Source organism: Alexandromys fortis, unplaced genomic scaffold, assembly GCF_014885135.2.
Source record: "Alexandromys fortis isolate MF-2015 unplaced genomic scaffold, M_Fortis_MF-2015_v1.1 scaffold_4, whole genome shotgun sequence".
In the NCBI taxonomy this organism is placed as follows: Eukaryota; Metazoa; Chordata; class Mammalia; order Rodentia; family Cricetidae; genus Alexandromys; species Alexandromys fortis.
Window position 1 is genome coordinate 532,858 of NW_026067944.1, and position 16,231 is coordinate 549,088.

Genomic DNA, 16,231 nt, shown 5'->3' on the forward strand with positions numbered 1-16,231 from the left:
AAAAACCAAAAAAAAAAAAAAAAAAAAAAAAAAGGAGAGATTGCAAAACAAAAATGGAGGCATAAATCTAACGCTGGAGCACAGAAGGCAGGAACAGAATGATCCCACGTTCTGGCCAGTCTAGGTTAAAGACACAATGCTAAAAATAATATTATTAATAATAATAGAAGACCAAAAATCAAGTCAGGCACTGTGGCACACCCTTGCGATCCTAACACTGGGGAGACCGAGGCAGAGAGATCAGACGTTTGATGCCAAACCTGGCTTGTAAGACTCATAAAACTAAGGTCTTGATAAAGAGGGGAAACACATACAAAACACTGGAGTAAACTCTGTATAATCATTAACTGTTTTAATAACTTTTTTTTGGTTTTTCGAGACAGGGTTTCTTTGTGGCTTTGGAGCCTGTCCTGGAACTAGCGCTGTAGACCAGGCTGGTCTCGAACTCACAGAGATCCGCCTGCCTCTGCCTCCTGAGTGCTGAGATTAAAGGCGTGCGCCACCACCGCCCGGCGCAATCTCTCCTTTTTAGTGGCAGGGTTCCTCATTCATGAACATGCAACTCTAATAACCACACACCCGGAAAAAGCGTCCTCCTCTCAGTCCTTTGGCGTTTGGTGATTGTCTCCAATTAATTTTGGAGGGGGCACATTTAAACCCTAGAAATCTGGTCCAATCTCCAGGACAAAGGTAAGGAGATTACAGTCCCTCGGCATGGGAGTGGCTGCTGAGGACGCAGCCAAGCTTCAGCTTTTCCTCCCAACATCGTCCTCCATGTGATGTTGCAGCTGAGATGCCGATCATATTTTCTTACACATAAGCTTTTGCTGGGGGTGGGGGGGGGAACAGCTTGTGTGATCTTATTCTTTATCTTCAAAATCTGAAAAGTCACAAGGATTTAAGTGTAATTCATTTGTAAGAAATCTAGCTTTATCATCCTGAATATATAACTTTTTATCTCAGAAAATATTTCTTCTATTGTTTATGCCCATATTGTTTCTCCTTAATTCCATTTCCTTCTAGGTATAATTGGCATTTAATACACTCTCCCCTTTAAAGTATCCACTCTTCTGGTTTCTGCTGTATTTATGGAATGGCACACCTTCACCAACTCTATTTTAGAACATTTCACTATCCAAAAAAGAAACCTGCACTCATCCGCACTCATTTATTCTGAAACCCCCAAGCCTACAGCATCAACCGATCTAATACCTATCTCTAGAAGTGTCTACTCCAGGTGTTTCATATAAGTAGAATCACAGGATGCCTGGCCTTTTATTTCATTTGGAGAAGATTGTTTTAGATTTCTCCATATTGGAGCATGTATTCGTGTTTTGCTTTTGTTATTGTCAAATGGTTACCTCCCATTTTTTCCATTCATCAGATGGCAAGCTGTGCTGCAATGCAATTTGTGTCTGTGCTTTTTGCATCAGAATAATACTCTGTGGAGAGATTTTTATAGTTTCAGCTTGACATGTCAGCGTGGGATCTAGTTTGGGTTAATTCTTTTTTTTTTAAATATTTTTGGTTTATTTAACTTTATTTTATGTGCATTGGTGTGAAGTGTCAGATCCCCTGGAACTGATCTTCAGACAGTTGTGAGCTGCCATGTGGGTGCTGGGAATTGAACTGAGTCCTCTGGAAGAGCAGTCAGTGCTCTTAACCACTGAGCCATCTCTCCAGCCCCTTGGGTTAATTCTTATAGCTACTATAAGGTAGGTGCCCAACCTCATTCTTTTTATAGGCGCATCCAGATCCCAGTACCCTTTACTGAAAAGGCTATTGTTTCTCCATCACATTATTTTAATATCATTGTTGAGACTTAACTGACCACAAATGCATGGGTTTGTTTCTAGACTATTAATTCTGTTCTATTGATCTATATCTCTCCTTATGCCCCACTATGGTCTTTATTTCTTGTTGCTTTGTAATGAGATTTAAAACCACTGTAGTCCACTTTGTTCTTTTTTTTCTTTTTATCTTTTTTTCCAAGGTTATTTTGACTCTTCTGGGCCCCTTATGTTGCTTATGAATTATAAGACCAACTTGTCAGAAGAACAACTACAGAAGCAATGAGGTTTTCATAGGGACTCCATTGACTCTGTTAGGGAAGTATTGTCACTGTAGCAATGACAAATCTTCAAATCCTGCAGCATAGGCTGTCTTTCCATTTGCTTATCTCCTTTTTAGTATGCCTTATAGTTTACAGTATATAGCACTTCATTTTACTTTTAAATTTACTTCTCAATACATAAACGTTTCCCCCTCTCACTTTTTGTAGTGCTACATTCTGGGAACTCCCTTCATTTCTTTCTAAAGATTTGTCTTGTGTGTTTGCCAGCATGTATGTCTGTGCACGATGTGCATGTCTGGTGTCCAAAGAGGGCAGAAAACCTAGAACTGGAGTTACAGATGATTGTGAAATACCATGTGGATGCTGGGATTGAATCTAACAAGTTCTCTTAACCACTGAGCCAGCTCTCTAACCCCTGTCTCTCCATTTTATTTTTTGAGATAGATAAGTCTTTTGTTTTGTTTTGTTTTGTTTTGAGACCAGATTTCTCAGTAGCTATGGAGCCAGTCCTGGAACTGTAGACCAGGCTGACCTCGACCTCATAGAGATCCGCCTGCCTCCGCCTCCCAAGTGCTGGGATTAAAGGTGTGCACTACCACGGCCCAGCAAGATAGATATCTTACTATGTTGACCAGACTGGCCTGGATTGCCACATATCTCTTATTTGTCTCACACTTGTGAGCTTCCTGCCTCAACTTCCCTGTTATTATTGGGCAGCTGGTGGTCCTTGCAGAAAACAAAACTCGGGCTATAAATGGTACCCAACATGGGATGCCATATATGGGAAGATTTTTCTGTCCTGCCTGCCAGCTCCCAAGTAACCACGTGGAGAGAGACTTATTAATTATGAAAGCTCGGCCAATAGCTTAGGCTTGTTTCTAACTACCTCATTACTTAACCCATTTCTATTAATTTACTTTCTGCCTTGTGGCTTTATTACCTCATCTCCATAGTGCCCATCTTGCTTGCTCTGCATCTCATGGTGTCTCCACCCTTCTTCTTCTTCCCAGCATCCTCTGTGCCTGGAAATCCTACCTAGCTATTGGCCATTCAACCTTTTATTAAACCAGTCAGAGTGGCATACCTTTACACAGTGTATCGAATATCTTGCAACAGGTATGCATCAGCACTCCTGGCCGCCATTTGTCTGTTTCTTAGTTCCCAGGGACAGCCTGATATTCAGATTCCTCCATTTTCATGACAACCTGCCCTCGATACTATTCAAGTTCACTAAAGAACATAGAAATCTTAAAAAAAAATAAAGGTGTTTCTTGATTCTTGATTTAACTTTTTCTTTCAAATGACTAGTGTTATTTTTTTTTTTGTCTACTCATATTTGTGACTAGGGGTCTAGACTACCAAGCCTTGCTAGTTGGCAACACATCTGGAATTAGACAGATCACTATTCAGTTCTCCACCATGGTATTAACTGCTGAAAACAATGGTATTAGCTTAGAAGGTGGATTTGTTTTCTTGGAACAAATAAACTTTGTGTAGAAACTTGTGTTTTTCTCAGAGGAGGCTGACTATTATGATGGTGGGCAGGGATGGGGAGTCAGCAAGCTTGAGTCAGGTGAAGTGAGACGGGAGAAGAATGAAGCAAAGAAATAAGTTTAGGATGTAGTGGGATTTCATTTGTATTTTAATAAATGAAGCTTGCCTGAAGAACAGAATGCAAAACAGCCACACTGGTCAATTGTGTTTGAAATTTTGCCAGTTAGCAAACTTTGGGTCTGACTGACGAAAAGCACACGTATCTCCATGGAAGATCAGCTTTCAGAGAAATCAATAAAACTGTAAAAGAGCCTGAAGCCTCCAAACCTGCATCAATAACGGGCTGTGAAAACTTCAGCATCTCCCAAGACTGCTTGCTGTCTAATGCCGACCTCTGGGTGACCACAGAGGGTAAGGAACGAGGAAGGATAGTCCAGAAGGTGGTGCTAAGGACCAAAGAAACTAACGCAAAGGCGGGCTTCTCCTGGGAGCAGGACCAGGTTGTCATCCCAGAACTTGCCCTGTGGTGAAGCAAAGGGTTTTTACAGCAAACATTTGTAAATGTTCTATCATTTCTGTGGACTCTCCTGAAGCATAAGACATTTGGAAATAATTAGGAAGTAGATGAGAGAGTGGAAGAATTCAAAGACAATGACAGAAGAAATGTTTCGTGGAGTTCTAGGAGCTAATGCTTCATCTCAGGCAGCCACTCCCTGAAGCATGGACTATTTTACTAACAGGGATGCTGAGAGAGTCAAGTAATCTGACCTAATAGTAGCACTTTTATTACTAACTTTTTGTTTTTTGAGACAGGGTTTCTTTGTGTAACTGTTCTAGCTGTCCTGGAACCCGATTTGTACACGAGGCCGGCCTCAAACTCATAGAGATCTACCTGCCTTTGCCTCCCAAGAGCAAAGCGATTAAAGGCATGCACAACCACGTTTTTTGTTTGTTTGTTTGTTTTTGTTTTTTTGTTTTTGGATACAGGATCTCTCTGTGTAGCCCTGACTGTTCTGGAACTAGCTCTTTAGACCATATTGGCCTCTAAGTCATAGAAATCCACCTGTTTCTGCCTCCTGAGTGTTGGAATTAAAGGCGTGCTCCACCACTGGCTGGTTTTTATCATTAGCTTTTAACCTTGTGTAATGATTTGTTTAAACTTGTTTAAACTTCGTCTTGTTTAATGATGAAGCCCACCTAGTACTTTCAGTGCGTTAAGCCAGCTGATTTTCAGTAGGAGTTCAATAAATATTTGTTGAACTATGGAAGAGTGAATACCAGAATCCTGTATCAAACGAAGGTCCTTGAACTGTGACATTCTTGTTGTAGAGTCTAGGGTGACTAAACTGAGTGGAGTGTGCGTTGTGGTTGCACTTTCAGATCGTGTGTTAATGGACAGTGTTCCTCTCCCTCAATTCCACAGGCTTTGTAAAGGCTCAAAAGGACCAACTTTCCCAAAGTTTTCCATTTGCTTTGACTATTTCTTGTTTCTTTTTGTTGTTGAGACAGGCAGCTTGCTATGCAGCCAGGTCAGTTTGAAGCTCACTATGTAGCTCAGGCTTGCCTGAAACTTACAGTCTTGATTCAGCCTCCTGAGTGCTTGAATTCTAGACATGTACAACTGAAGGTGTTTTTTTTTTCTGTTTAACTTTGTATGAACATAACGTGGTCTCTTATGATCCTGCGTTTCCCACACATGTGATCATTTTTTTTAATGTAATAAATTAAACTGCCAAACATTTGCACCTTCTATGTTGTGGTTATTTAGGAACACTGATTTTATTTAAGTCTGTAAAATGAACAAGACAATCCGAACTGCAAACACATCTCTTCCTTCACTATTCATACTGACCCATGCTTTGAGTTGTCTCTGGTTCTCTGGCAATTCCTTATGCCACAAGAAGAGGAAAAACGGGAAAATTACTTTGGCTTGAGAGGAAACTTTAAAAAGCAAGACAAATGTGTTTAGAAATTATGCTGGTTTAGTAAAGTGGTGATAGTAGGCTCACCTTCAGTACCACGTTGTCAGCCCTGACATCATACATGGAGGAAGTTTTAGTTATGTGTTTTGTACTCTTGTATCTATGCAGCAGCAGTTAAAAAGAGGGCATGAGTTTGAGATAGAGAAAGTGTGTGCAAGAAAAGAAAAGAAAGGAGTGGGAGATTTAATTTCAAAAAATAACAAACCATTAAAAAGTAAGAGTGCTGACTTACAGATCATATGTGATATAGTTTAACATTCTCTTTCAACTGTGATTGAGAATGATACCACAATGCTGGACAACAATGTCAACATACCTACTGGCGGCTTATCGGGGCTGCAGTCTCAAAGGCATGAAAATGGCTCAATCAACTTTTTTGTGTTTTGATGCTTCAACTCATCCAGGATGAAGCTGCTTTTACTGGAAGGTGTAGTCATGTCTTCGGCAACAGTTTCAAAAGTTCAAGAAAATGAGAGTCAGCTTTGAATACAAGAGGCCATGAACTGTGAAAATTGGAGCGACATCTGTCACTAATCGGCCACAGAATCCCTCCAGAATTTTTGTCCTTGTAGTAACCTTTAAGGACCAGGGCCCGCTGGAAGTGGCTGCCCTCGGTGGAATTTCCCTGCGGTCTTTGTAGGAGGTTTTGCAGAAGCAGGGCAAGCCTGAAGGTCTGGGAACCACAACAGGAGAGTGGGGGGCCAGTGTCTTGGAACTTCAGGGAGTGCTCATCAGAGAGGTACAGACATATGTTCTGGCTTGGAACCCACTTGGAGTGAGTTTGGTTTTGTCCGTGTCCTGTTATCCGCCTCATGCAAAAGGACAAGGGCTTTTGACCAATCACTGCCCATGCAAAGGGGCTTTAATCGTTATCTAGTGACAAAGAAGTCACTCAGTGACTTGAAAGCACTCTGAATGAACTAGGATCCAGAAAAAACCTGTGCTTCTTGATCACACTCTTCAGCAGCACTAGGGGGCAATCCTTCCTCCCAGAAGACCCCCAGCTCGTTACCTCCTTACCCAGAGTGGCCACACACACCAAATTTGCGCTAAAGTTTGCAAACCCAGGCATGAAGACTGCACGAAGGACTCTACAGCACACGTGGGCGCGCATTTGGCACCGTGCACTTCCGACCCTCTAGGGCCCCGAAGGCTCGGAGGCCCAAAAGGATACCGGGTGCTCAGGCCAGGAGGGTCCAGTGAGGAGGAGGGAGAGCGGGAGGGGCAGCACCTGAGGAATCCGCTGTGGCGCCTCGCTCCGCCCCCGGGAACTGAGCGCGTAGCCTGTGGCAGAGACGCCAGCCACCGGTGGCGCTAGCACCTCGGAGCAGAGCGCAGCGCGGAGCCGCCCGGGGCTGCAGAGACCACCCGGGCCCTCTGCCCTTGCTCCCATCGGGGCCAGGTGAGCTGCTGCCCGGACTCGCGGGTACTGGGAGGCGAGGGCACTCGGTGGCGACCAAGGCCTGTCCTCTGGCGGGCTGGACACCTTGCAGGCTCAGGGCAGCGTCACCCGGACTTTCTTCTGACGACCTAGGAGGCGGCGCGGGAGTGTGGAGTGAGTCGTGCGGCCGGGCAGGCGCCTGTGCCAGCAGGAAACCCTATCCCGGTCCCTGTCCCCGGCTGCCTAGCTTCGCCGCCCGCGGTCACAGGCCTGTCACCCCGGCTCCGCTGCTGCCTTTGTGGCGGGAGGGAGGTGGCCGGTGAGCTGCGGGGCTAGGGAGGCTGCGGCGAGGGGGCGCGTCCCGGCCGCTCCCCGAGCACGAGGGGACGGCTAGCGGTCCCCGAGCACTGGGTAGATGGCTTGTAGCAAGCCGCGGAGGTGTCCGCGCAGAGGATTGGTAGAGTTGGGCTTGGGAAAGTTGAGAGTGGTCAGACGTGGTCAGGCGTTTGCTGGGGTCCACGCCAAATGTCACTTTGTCACACGTGCGTCTTCCGGTCATCATTTTCATTTCTCTACGAGCTTCTTCCGAACCGCTCTTATTCTGAATGAGACACAAAGGGTTGCGTTGACAGCTGACCGTGAAAATAGACAGCAAGGTGAGGTGTGCCCTGATCAGGCAGGGTGAAGGTGGGCGGTGTGTTAAATCGGTGGATTCCTGGAGTCCTCCAGCGTTTCATTAAAAGGAGATTATCTGTATAGGTTCACCGCTTGAGTTTCTCATTGAAGCCAAGCCCAGGAAACGTGCAGGATAGGGCTCTGTGCCGGAAGGCTGCTTCGACAACTGAGTCGTGTTCCTCTCTTTTCTAGAAACCCTATCCCAGAACCGTGTTCCTGGCTAAAATAAAAAACAAATTTTGATTTCTACTTTTGAAACCGTGAGATTCTCCATCCCGCCTCCCTTAAGAAATCCTCCTCAAGTCCTGTTTCAAAAGAGCCTTTGCAATTTGAGGCAGTTCAAAAGAGGTTGACTGAATTTCTCACTTAAAAACCGCTCGCTCCTCTGTCGTGTTCTGGTAAAGCATGAAATTCTGCTTTAGTTTAGTCACTGCTGTGATTATTTTTTTCCTTTCTGAAAACTTTGGTGAAAATGCAATATGGAAAACTCACTAAAAAGAGAAAACTTAAAAATAATATACTTGCTGAAATAATAATAAAGTTACATGCATATAAGTATGAATTTTAAAAGGAAATGTAAACTTTAATAAATACTGAGAATTAAATAGAAATTAGGAAACAATTTCAAGCAACATCAAAGAGTATACAGTGGAAATTAAACTCTTCCTTCCATAACTTCTCTATGAGGTAGAGTTTGCCAATTTATATGTATAAATTTCTGTTAAAATGAAAATGTTATGGAAATAGAGGAGGAGAGAAATGGAATATAAGATCACTCACATCTAGATGGATATGCATATTAATGATAACAATGACCAATTAGAGGTCCTCTTGTGTTGACATAAAGTCTTATCTGGTGGTGGATACTTATTACCTTGACAATCGGTTAGAAAGCTAAGTCTTGGAAGGAGTGTGGGGGCAAAAAGCAGGGCACCTTTTCTTCATGTTGGCTTTGTGACCTTTATCTCCCTCCACCTTGAACCTCTAGGAAGCAGAGCAAGCAGAAGTTACTTTGTTCACCACAATTTTTTCTCTGAAAACACCAAGTAAACTTTTGTGTTCTCCCATTGACATAACGTAAGCAGCAACATTTAAAGGGTGGAGATACAGCTGAGAAATAGGGCGCTTGGTCTGAGACCTTAGGCTGGGTCTCCTCACACCACACACAGGCACATACACACTCTAAAGACAGATGTCACCAGGGATATGGAGGCCAGGTTTAAGATTCTTTACCTCAGATAGGCCATACTTTCCTTGGGAAGGCTTTCCTGCTCCTGCCCCCTTAGTTAAATAAAGAAACTGCTACCTGGTTTTTCCAGAGTCCTTCTGACTCCTCAGTTCTACCGTCCAAGTCTATTGTCTGAAGTTCTAAGTTCTGTTGGCTCCTAAGCTCTATTAAAGGAATCAAGGTGCTCTAAGCCTAGCTAAGAATAGCCAGTTGTACTGTAGATAACGAAGCAGTGGAATGATAAGGATTTTCTGGAGGTAGACTCAGAAAGGAGAGCTAGAGATGCTTGAAGTGGGTTTCTGGAACGTCTGCTATTGCTGCTGGTGGAGGCCGACTCTGGGGCTGAGTGGACTTTGCATGTCACCTTGGAGAGAGATTTCTCTTCACAATTCATGGTGCTATTTTAAGGAAAACCACTCTTCCAAGATAGTTACTTTTCTTTTTGCTAAAGTGGAAGCCCATTTACCTCAAAGAGTCTTGACAATTTAATTAGCAACTCTCAAGAATATTTACACTACAGATACTCCTTACAGCTATGATATTTTGTTACTATGTAAGTATACACTCATATTCTTAGCAGGAAAATTTTCTGATCACCATGAAAGACCTCAGTTAAGAGATTTAAAATATATACTGCAGGTAGTAATTGCCAAAATCATTGCTATTAAGATGAAGGTCTATTCTACAAATAAATTACAGCGAAATCTTTAAAATCTTAAAAGTGCTTGATTGGTGTGCTAAAATTATAAATTAGAAGAATATGTTTGTAAAGACAGTTAAATAACCTTGATTTACTAACAAAACTCCCCCATAACTTAAGTAACAAGAACAAAATTATTCTAAAATGGCAGTAGCCATCTCAGTTTCTTCCAAGTCTTGATGTGTACACAGATCTTTTTATAGATGACTTATGTTACGGATAAATTTTAAACTGGATTTTTATAAACATTTAAAAACAGTTTCATTATTTATAATAATTTTGTAAATTTTTATGCAACACATGCCCCATTAATTAATGTTCTCTTCGGAGATTTTAAAGTAATTAAAAAATGACCATCCTTATGAATGTAAATACTCTCCCTCTTTCCCTCTCAGTCTTTCCTACTTTTACCTCTCTTTTTTTCCCTTCTCAACATACTTAGGATTTTTTTCAGTGTGGTTGTAAATGGGTGGATTCAAAGTTAGAAATTCTGGGTTCAAACCTAGCTATAACATATAATGGGAATACTGATCAAGTAGCTTATTTTCTAGTCATTTAGCTTTCTAATCTATAAAATGGGTTATAATGGTAGTTCTCTAAAAGGTTAAAATAAAAAAAGAAGTAACACATGAAAATGCCTGTGAATGTTTCCCCTTTTATTGATAAAGTTTCAAATTTCTGATGGTTTGTAGCAATTAAATTATTAGTGCTTGGTCAGAGTAAAGTTGCACCACTTCCCTTGATTTGTTCCTTTGGTCTTACGCATGGGAGAATAGTTTCCTTTTACAGTATTTCTGTAGTTTTCTAAGTGGAGTTATGGAAGCATCAGTGCTTCCATGGTTTGCACTGATTATATGATGAATGTATAGAAGCCAGTTACATTTGTGAAGAGTGCTTAAGTCTTTCAAGATAGCCTTTTTCAGATCAATTATAGGTTTCTTTTTTCTGTTTTCATCCTCTGCTTACCAACTATTATGGGTTTAATCTTGGGGAAAGTTGCTATTAAACTTAATGTCTAATATCATATATATATCTTATTAAAGTGAAAAAAACAGTACCCTACTTTTCTTTGAATGGTTGTTTTATAAGTAGTGAAATTTTGATCACAATTTATGGTCTTTTTTCTTTCAATTAGAAATACTTCTAAAAAATCAGACCAAGAAAATGTACGACCTAATTGGGTTATCTTTAGGCAAGAGACAAATCACAAGGTTGTGGCCCTGATTAGAGTTCTTATGTAGTCAATGTAGCTCAGTCTACACGAAAGCAAGCTCTTGTAAGTTCTGGAGCACCCGCAGCCCCCACACACCCAGTGTGGATAAAGCTGCTGTCTGTGCCCTGAGCTCCAGGAGGGTTCTATTGTACACTCTTCCTTTTCTCTCACTCCTCCGAGTCCAGATGTGAGGTTGCATAATGACTTCAACTCAGCTCCGTGTTTATCCCGCCATACACTCTCAGAGCATGGTTTCTGTCCTGTCTATACATGGCAAAGCAGAGAGAGAACTCAGTGTCTTTTCCTTGTACTTTGTCTGTGTTCAGTAGCCCCTCCAGCAGACGCAATGTGTGCTACAGGGAATCATGTCTTGGATTGCCTTCTCTACTCCTGGACATGGTCTGGTTTTATGGTACCAGTTTGGAAGCAGAACCACTGCCTGTGTTGCTGTGTTTCTGTTTAGAAGGTTAGGATACTTTTTTGTTTTGATTCTCCTAACCTCTTGTGTGAGGGAATTTCTTGGTTTTTGTTCTGGAAAGTCGGTTTAACAATTACTGCTTTAGTTACTGACTTTGCATAGGATTTCTGTAAAGACATGAGAAAATAAATGTGGACTTGATTTTAGGGAAAAAAGGCTCACACATCAGTACTAGGTTGTCAAAATTATATACCATTACAACCCTTTTAGGAGTGTATAACATTCCTTGTAGGCTTTGAGAAAACCTGAGCTACTGAGTGAGCCTGGAGTTAGGTGCGGAGTCTAACAGTGCACCCTGAACTACTGAGTAGAAGCTCTGGGAAGCAAAGTTACCAATCTGCCTTTTAACAATCCGGATAATGCTGGGTGACTATTCTAGGGAGAAAGGAACTTCAACACTCACAAAAAGTGTTCTATGAGCTAAATATTAGTTGTAAACTGATCTGAAAACATCATAAAATCATGTTGCATGCTAAACACAGGATGAAAGGTAGCTATTGCTATTAGCTCCTGTTTGTCATTTAATCTCTTAAAACCTCATTCAGACAGGAATTACAAACTAGACACCTGATGGGCCAGATACTAATGTGTCGGGTGGCAGAACCCCTGTAATATAGTCACCCCTATTGTTGCTGCGGTGATGAACTTACTTGTTAAGAAAGTCTGAAGGTGGCAGAGCCTCGAAAGCTCCTCTACCTATTGCTATTTAGGAATGTGGGCTCTGTGGCTACACCATTCGACAGTCCAGATAAAGTGCAAAGTTCACATTCTTAAGTTAACTTAAATATTTTTGATGACAAAAAGTTGACTGAACAAACCAGTCTGGAACCTAGATCACTTCTAGCCTGGGTCAAGCGATATTTGTAACCAGTTGCTCATGGTGACAGAAGAAATCTGCTGTTGGTTACTTGATAATGGAAAAGCATAATGAGATTACAGGCATTTTCCAGTGTTCAAATAATAAAACTTCAATAAATTAAAGTCTGGTGTTGCCAATTAGGTAAAGAATGGCTATTATGTTCTACTAAATTGAAGGCAAAAATTCAGGTTTTTCTGGAGAGCAATTATAAGCCTTTATCAAACTGCCTACTATAAGACAGTAACCCCAGGCCATAGGTAGCCGTTTAAACATAAATTAACACCTTCAAGCAGGGACTCCATTTCTCACTCTGCTGCTCACATTTTAAGTGCTGGAGAGCTGCACGTGGTTACTGACCACTGCTGGGGCATACAAATAAGACCAAGTCCTGTGCAGAAGTCAGTTCTGTTGGAGGGCACTCAATTCTTCAGGAATTTCCCCCGAGGAGTTTGTTGGAAAGAAATAATTAAGCCTGATGTGGTGGTGCACAGCTGTAATCTGAGCACCGAGGAGCCTGAGGCAGGAGGATCTGGAACTGGGCCGGCCTGAGCTAGGCAGCAAGACTGCATTTCAAAGAAAAATGAAGTTTTTAGCCAAATGCAAAATATAACATCAAATATTAATCCGAGTAAAAATTTAGGGCTGGAGAGATGGTCCAGTGGGTCATTTTACCGCCAAGCTGGATGACCTAGTTCTGTTACCAGACCCTCATGGAGGGAGGAGTGAACCAACTCTGGCAAGTTGTCCCCTGACCGCTACACACCTTGGCACCCACAGGTGTGTACTGTGCACATAAAGTATATAAATAAATATACAAAGTAGAGTATTAAGTTTAGAAAATCAGCCTACACAATCTCAGAGAACCTAGACAACAACATACATGGTTCTAATCTACATGGGAAGTAGAAAAAGACAAGATCTCCTGAGTAATTGGGAACATGGGAGAAGGTAGAAGGGGAAAGGAAGGGAGGGGAGCAGAGAAAACTATATAGCTCAATAAAATCAATTTAAAAAATAAAAAAGGGGGGAGTTATTGCCTCAAAAAACAAAAAAAAATTATTTTTCCAGTAAAAAACAGTTTAGAAAGAATGTAAACACAAGCTTAAAGCGAAAAAAAAAAACAGTCGGCAGTAAATATTTGGGAAAGTAGTGGTAAATATATTAAGTGAAAATATCTCTAATAGAATCCTTTTGCTTATTTAGGTAGATAGCTTAGGTACTAAAGATTATGGAGCCAATTGTTCTGAAAACACATTCAGCCTTTCTCTGTGGGTTCTTGTTAGAGATGCATATCCCGCCAGGTGGTGGTGGCGCATACCTCTAATCCCAGCACTCGCGAGGGAGAGGCAGGCAGGTCTCTGTGACCTGCCTGGTCTACACAGTGAGTTCCAGGACAGCCAAGGTTGTTACGCAAAGAAACCGTGTCTTGATAAACCAAAGGAAAAAGAGAAAAAGAAGTCCACATCTCAGCCTCCCTCGCTCCTCCCTGTGGTCTGTTGAATGAAACTCTAGCATGGATCAGGAATCTGTGAACTGATAACTTTGCCTCTATCTGTGCATCCCTCAAGCTGCATCTGTGTATTGTGACAGAGTTAAAACTGCCGAGCTTTGTCTCGACCCTGTTCTCACTGTGGGGATACACTGTGAGGTTCAGTGGCTCTCCACATTTGATGGATGAGCAACATGCTTAACCAGGGAAACGGAGTGACTGCCGCATAGAGTGACTCCTTTAGATGGTGAAGTGCTGGAGAGGGACATGGAACAGTGGAAAGGGAGCCTGGGGCTGCAGCACTGAGAAGCCACACCCCTTGGGAGTTTGCAGATTGGGTTGGAGAGGCAGACTTATTTCAACTCCTGGTCTTCTCTGCTGTGCATACTCTGTAAATTTTTTGGAAGGAAATTAAACATCCCCAAATTCACCTGTTTCAGGATCAACGCCTGTCGTATTTGCTTGTGAAATGCAGTCCCGCCTTACTGAATAAGTGTTTCTGAGGTGGAGCCTCCGAGTGTGTCTTGTACCCAAGCGCTTTTTATGGATATCAAAGTCTTAAAATTATCCCTCAAGATAACACCCTACGGATCTAGTTTAGCAGCACGGATAATGGGAAGTTGCCACGGCTGCAGGCTACAGTGTGAAGAGCAGAGTACCTGCTACATTATTTCTTTCATCTACCGCACTGTTTTCACCGAGTTTATTCACTACATCCTTATAGTGTATTTAGGGGACTGAAAAACTATCCTCATTGACTATAATTGGCATCGGAGAGCAAAGGAAATGTCTCTTTTGACATGCCTCCACCCCTCCAAGTCTGTTCCTTTTTGTTTTAGTTTAAATTTTTATTTGATTTGTTATCTTTGAATGTGTGTGAAGAGTGCATGCCTGCCACAGCATGGGCGTGGAGGCGGAGGCTACCTTAGAAGATCCTTCGTCTTCGGGCTTATGGTTTACACGGCCAACCCTTTATTTACTAAGCTATCTCGCCAGTGCCGTCTACATGCCCACCCCACCTTTTAAAGATGAACTTCAGCCTCCCTCCCTCCTTCCTAGAGAGGTATTGGCTCCCTTGGAGCTGGGCTTAGAGGCAGTTGTGAGCTGCCTGATGTGGGTGTTGGGAACTGAATTCGGGTCCTCTGCAAGAGTGGTATATACTCTTAACCCCTGACATCTCTCCTCGGTCCTTAAAACGTTAGTAATACTTTCAGGACTTTTTTGCAAATAGTATAGAATAGAATAATATAGAATCACAATTTGAAACAGTCAGTAAATGTGAAAAATGCTTAGCTCCATTTGTTTGGAAATTTAGTAACAAATCATAATAAGCTATGCCACTTGATGATTTTAATATACATCAAAATGTTAAAAATATCAGTAAAAAACAAAATGTCAGTTTCCTCACTGAAAAACTTAGGCAGCTACATTATTCTAAAATTTATATTAAAACTATGAAACAAAACTTTTCCCAGTTTTCTGTTTGCTGAGAGAAGATGAGAGGAACTGAGTTTTATTCTCTTTTTTATTCTTTCTTTCTTGCTTGTTTGTTTGTTTGTTTTTTGAGACAGAGTTTCTCTGTGTAGCCTTGGCTGTCCTGGAACTCACTCTGTAGACCAGACTGGCCTTGAACTCCATCTGCCTCTGCCTCCCAAGTGCTGGGATTAAAGGTGTGCGCCACCACTGCTCAACTGAGTTTATTCTCTTTTTTGCTTGGGCCAAAAATTAAAAGGCGAGACCAAAGTTTAGAAAATGATTCTTGTTAGAATCACCTCTCTTTTTTTTTTTTTTTTTTTTTAATCAGTGCTGAGGTTTGAAGTAAGAGCCTCACTTATGCCAGGCAAGTACTCTACCACTGAAGTACTCTTCAGAAATTATATTTTTGTTTGCATTTTTAGTAGTTCTTTGAGAGTGTTGTACAATGTATTTGATCTTATTTACCCCCTCCCTTGAAGATTAAAAGGTGATATAAATGTTGGGGCACTCTGTGCTTGAGACGGTTCTCTCCTATTTCTGAACGGAATGTGAGTGCATGTCACAAGCCAGAGGCCGGTTTACTCCAAGAGACAGCACCGCTATGGGGTTTCTGTAGCTTTTCCAGCTCACCCGGCTTGTTCAGCTTGCTTTTCTGTTTTATCCTGTATGTTCCCCCTGTCTTCTCAGGGCCAAAATTATAGCTAATGTCTTTTTTTTTATAATATAATTTTTTTATTGAAAAAAAATTCCGCCTCCTCCCCGCCTCCCTTTTCCCTCCCCCTCCTCCAACTCCTCTCCCCCTTCCCGACTCCTCTCCCCTTCCCTCTCCAGTCTGAAGGGCAGTCAGGGTTCCCTGCCCTGTGGAAAGTCCAAAGTCCTCCCCCCCTCCATCCAGGTCTAGGAAGGTGAGCATTCAAACTGGCTAGGCTCCCACAAAGCCAGAACATGAAGTAGGATCAAAACCCAGTGCCATTGTCCTTGGCTTCTCAGCAGCCCTCATTGTCTGCCATATTCAGAGAGTCCGGTTTTATCCCATGCTTTTTCAGTCACAGTCCAGCTGGCCTTGGTGAGCTCACAATAGATCAGCCCCACTGTCTCCGTGGGTGGGTGCACCCCTCGTGGTCCTGACTTCTTTGCTCATATTCTCCCTCCTTCTGCTCCTCCTTGGGACATTGGGAGCTC

At 42.3% G+C, this 16,231-nt stretch overlaps 1 protein-coding gene across 9 annotated transcripts in view; it reads left to right on the top strand.

The window, feature by feature from the left end:
* Positions 1 to 6,818: 6,818 nt before the first annotated feature.
* Greb1l (GREB1 like retinoic acid receptor coactivator) overlaps positions 6,819 to 16,231 on the top strand; it is a 265,843-nt gene continuing 256,430 nt past the window's right edge. For 3 of the 9 annotated variants that reach the window (XM_050148816.1, XM_050148811.1, XM_050148818.1), the window contains exon 1: positions 6,823 to 6,952. The gene's annotated coding sequence lies outside the window, so the exon portion shown is untranslated. Of the gene's footprint in view, positions 6,953 to 6,980; positions 7,106 to 16,231 lie in introns of those variants that run through there. The other 6 variants (XM_050148822.1, XM_050148821.1, XM_050148823.1 and 3 more) reach the window with 5 other exon arrangements.